Source organism: Pyrus communis, chromosome 13 (genome assembly GCF_041283825.1).
Source record: "Pyrus communis isolate YQ-2024b chromosome 13, ASM4128382v1, whole genome shotgun sequence".
Lineage (NCBI taxonomy): Eukaryota > Viridiplantae > Streptophyta > Magnoliopsida > Rosales > Rosaceae > Pyrus > Pyrus communis.
In genome coordinates, this window is record NC_142577.1 from 8,073,096 (window position 1) to 8,077,667 (window position 4,572).

At 39.3% G+C, this 4,572-nt stretch overlaps 1 non-coding gene across 1 annotated transcript; it reads right to left on the minus strand.

The window, feature by feature from the left end:
- Positions 1–3,754: 3,754 nt before the first annotated feature.
- On the minus strand, positions 3,755–3,865 carry LOC148691700 (small nucleolar RNA R71). The gene has a single exon (XR_015955368.1). It is a non-coding gene; the product is annotated as a small nucleolar RNA R71 (small nucleolar RNA).
- Positions 3,866–4,572: the final 707 nt, after the last annotated feature.

Consider the following 4,572-nt stretch of genomic DNA (forward strand, 5'->3'; position numbering starts at 1 on the left):
CGACGGGCCGGAGACGAATTCTGGGCAATTTTCAAGTGTGCATGCTAGAGGTGATCGATCACCTCTATTAAAGGAGAGGCGTTCACCAATTCAGAAATGAAGAGACACCACTCTTCAAAACCGGAATTTCCGGCGTAAAGATCGCCAGCTCGTCAAACGCAATCTCGGCTTTTCAGAAAGCGTGTGTAACTTTGTCAAAAGCTCCCAGCTTTTCAGAAGACGCGTGGAAGGCGAGAAATCAGCTGCACACTTTTGCCGACAAGCGTGGGAGACAAAGCCGAAAGCTCCCGGCTTTTCAGAAAGCGTGTGCCACTTTGTCGAAAGCTCCCGGCTTTTCAGAAAACGCGTACCATTTTGTCAAAAGCTCTCTGACAAAGCTGAAGACGCGTGGAGGTAATTTCCGCATCCGCATTGCCACTTGCCATTACAATTCCTATATACATCAACATTCATGGCAGGGCATACACCCAGAAGCGCATTGATAGGAGCATATTTATACGAAACATAAGTAAACACACAAAAAGCACTTAAACATACTAAACATGGCAGAATGTAACTAACAAAGAGAAGAGTTTAGGGACGCAAATCTGGTTATGGAGTGTAAATTCCATCTTCTCCTTGGTAATTGCATTGAGGCTTTGATCTTGGTGATTCCACAGGCTACTCTTGAACTGGGAGCATGATTCTTTTGGTCTCCTCCACTCATTGATTTTCCTTTGTGCTACTCTTGAACTGGTGATAAGTCACATTTTGCATACATTTATATCTTCCTTATTTGGCGTCTTTGTGATTGTTTTGGATTAAACTAGTTGCATTTTACATTATTTGGTGTTAGTGTGCAGCCAAGTGTGAAATTGGATTAATGGGAAGGCAAATGAAGTAAAAACATTCCAGAAAAGATGTGAAGTGTTTAGAAATGCAATTCGGCCATATTGGGTGATTCTAAACAAGGCAAAATCATTGAAGTCAGCTATGTGGTTCCAACATCAAAACATGCATTCACATGCAAGTTCACAACCTTGGCCGTGCATTCTCATGCCATCCCATCATTTTATGCACTTCTAGCACCAAATCAGTTTCTTTACACCTTGTGCCGTGCATTCCACTACTTGTCCATCTCCCTTGTGCGCCAAAACCATCCAATTCCATTACTTAATCCACTCAGCCACATTTTCACCATGATCACAAGTTGGCCGTGCACTCCCATGTGATTGCAAGTCAGATTATGCACTTCTAAACAGCAAACATGCATTCACACGCATGATTCACATCCATTCCGTGCATTCCATTGCCTTTCTCATGTTTCATCTTTGCAGAAATCCACATGCTTGCACATTTCCCTTTTGTTATTCACCCATTATTCCAGAAAATCAATCATTCCTTGTTCATGCCGTGTGCTTTAGTCCCCTTTCCAGATTTGTAAAAACAATTTCTGGTGATCCAATTCACCTTTGCAGGTTCCACTCACTTGTGGCAGCAAGGGCCCATGCTTCTTTGAATACATTAACACATATTGCAGATCTTGTCCATGCCGTGCGTCCACTACCTCAGAAACCCATCAATTCCAGCTCATTTGATGCTATTCCATCTCCCTTGTGCAGATTGAGATCCAATCTGAATGGCAGCTACATTCATTTTCTATAAAACAAATCATACTTCACACATCAAGGGGTTCCGCACTTCTCTTATTCATTCAGTCCATTACACACACATAACCTCTCCCATTTTCACTCCACTCTCTGTCCATTTCTGTCCCAAGGGCAGAAACCAAACAACCATAACCAACTTAGTTCATTTGCATCACATTTGGAGAATCAAGTCCGAAGGCTACTCTTCAAGGAGTTCAACACCAGTTTTGCTTCAAGGGTTTCTTCTTCTTAATTCTATGTTCACTCATGTTATTTATTTTTATGTCAAAACCTTTGTAAACATGAAGTGTAACTAATCTTCCTCTAGGGATTCGATGTAACCTTGCAAAGTTTGCCATGTAATTAAGTTAGAATGCTCAGTTTGTCCATCTATTTCTTGTTTCATTCTCTGATTTAATGGTGACTTAGTGTGTTGATTTTAATGTTTGATCATCATTTGAATTAATCACAAAGTTGTGTAGCCAAGATTAGAACACACATCATGCATAATCTTGGTAGATATGTGAATGAATGAAGGGAATGTTTAGCAAACATCCTGCCGAGTTATTCTCTTTGGTTTTATGAAAGTTTCTTGTGCATTACATACTCTAGATTATGAACCAAAGTTGCACATCACAATTAGGTTCATGATTAGAGACATTTGATCAAATCCACACATCATATGGTTGATCATGTCCAAGTGAAACAAACTCAAGAAATAGGTAGATGAATGAGTACAAACTAACTTAACAAACATGGATTTAATTGAGCAATGGTGAAATCGAATCCCTAGCTTCATTTCCATTGGAACCATCTCATTGTATTAGTAGTTGATTCATTTATTTGTGTTTACTTCATTTTCTTATACTTTCAAGTTACAACAACAAATCTGCCTATTTTGATTAGTTTGATTCATTTCGTAGAGTTCTTGCAAAACAAGTAATTACATAGGTCCAATTAGTCCCTGTGGATTCGACACCCTTGCTTGTGCCATTATACTAAATATATTCTAGCATTAGGAAGGAAATATACATCAACAAAAATGGCGCCGTTGCCGGGGACTGATTTCAGTCCCTTGTAATTGCTTGTTTGCTTGTTTGCTATTTTGATTAGTGTCAAGGTTCATAACTTGTCGAATTGATAACTGGAAGTTGATTTAAGTTGCATATATTTCGTGTGTAGAGAAGAATCCCTTAGCCATTCCATTATCCATTGGTTTACATCAATTTGCTTTACAATCTGTTTTCTTTACAATATGTCCATTTAATTGAATTTCGTCCAAATACAAATCCCCCCCATATTTTGTTAAGTCTTAGGATTAGAATCTGTCTTATCTTGTGTTTTGAAGCATTTTGAGTCAAGCCCAAACCTAATTTTCGTCCAAAGTTGAGTTTAGTGTCAAAACTGCCCAGTTTGTGTTTTTAGGCAGTTTTGAGAGTTTTTAGCTTGTTTTGAGTCTTGAGAATCTGTTTTGAGTCCCTTGAGTCCTTTCAAACGTTTTTAAGTTTATTTTTGTTCATTTCATTGTTGTTTGCTAGTTGATTTTCATTCACACTTGTGTTATTTTATTTCAGGTAGTATATGTCAAATAGACTTGTTGAGTTAGGCCAAAGAATTGAACGGTTAAAGGGCCACACTTTGGACAACTTTGTGCCATCAAGTTCATCCTTTATCCGTGAGGAAGAGGAAAGGATTTCACCTAGTTCAACAAGTAAAGGATCTGAGCAATTTAATTGGGAAAGAGAGGAAGAGATGGCGGGCAACCAAGATGAACTTAGAGCTTTGGAGGACTTTGCTCAACCAATCATACCAAATTCACCTTCATGCATCTTGCTGCCTACAGAAGCTAGAAACTATGATCTCAAATCTTCACATTTTCATATGTTTCCCTCATTTTATGGCTTACCTAATGAAGACCCTTTAGCTCATATTAAAGAGTTTTACAATGTTGTGAGTGGTTTACCTTTGCAGGGAGTAAGTGAAGCAAATTTGAGGATGAGAGTGTTTCCTTACACCTTGAAAGATAAGGCCAAGAGTTGGTTGATGACTCTAACACCAGGTTCCCTCACCACTTGGGATGCCGTGGCTAAGAAGTTCTTGGAGAAGTTCTTTTCCACTCAAAAGACAGCCACATTAAGGGGACAAATCTTCAACTTCAAACAAGATGATGGTGAACCTTTCAATGAGTGTTGGGAGCGTTTTAAAGGCCTCTTGTTACAATGTCCACACCATGGGTTACCTTTTCACTTACAAATGCAAATTTTCTATGATGGACTAACCCAAAATTGTCAATCAACTGTTGATAATGCAGCAGGTGGAGCATTGAAGAAAAAGAATGCTCAAGAGTCATATAACATTTATGAGATGTTGGGGTCTAATGCTCAACACAAAGATTTAAGGGGTAAGAAAGTTGGAGTCTATGAAACAAGTTCTAATCATGAGCTCTTGTTGCAGGTAGCTAACCTAGAAAGGAAGCTTGAATCCGTGCTCAACATGGTGCCAAAAGCTAATGAAGTGTGTGCCATTTGCAACATACCAAGCCATCCTACTCACCAATGTCCATCTAGGGAGGCTTACCCCGAGTATGTTCAAGAACAAGTGAACCTCATGAATTCTTACAATCAAAGGCCAAGGAATGATGTGTATTCCAATACATATAACTCAAGTTGGAGAGATCATCCCAACCTTTCATGGAAGAACAACAATCAATTCCAAAATTTCCAACCAAAACCTGCCACTAGCCTTGAGGACACGGTTAAATTGTTAGCCCAAAACACCTTGCAATTCCAACATTCCACCAATAGCACTCTCCAACAACATTCAGCAGCCCTAACCAAAATGGAGACACAATTGGGGCAGATTGCAGATGCCTTGAACCAAAGAGAAGTTGGAAAGTTTCCAAGCCAACCCGTGATACTCCAAAGGAACCAAGAGCAAGCCAAAG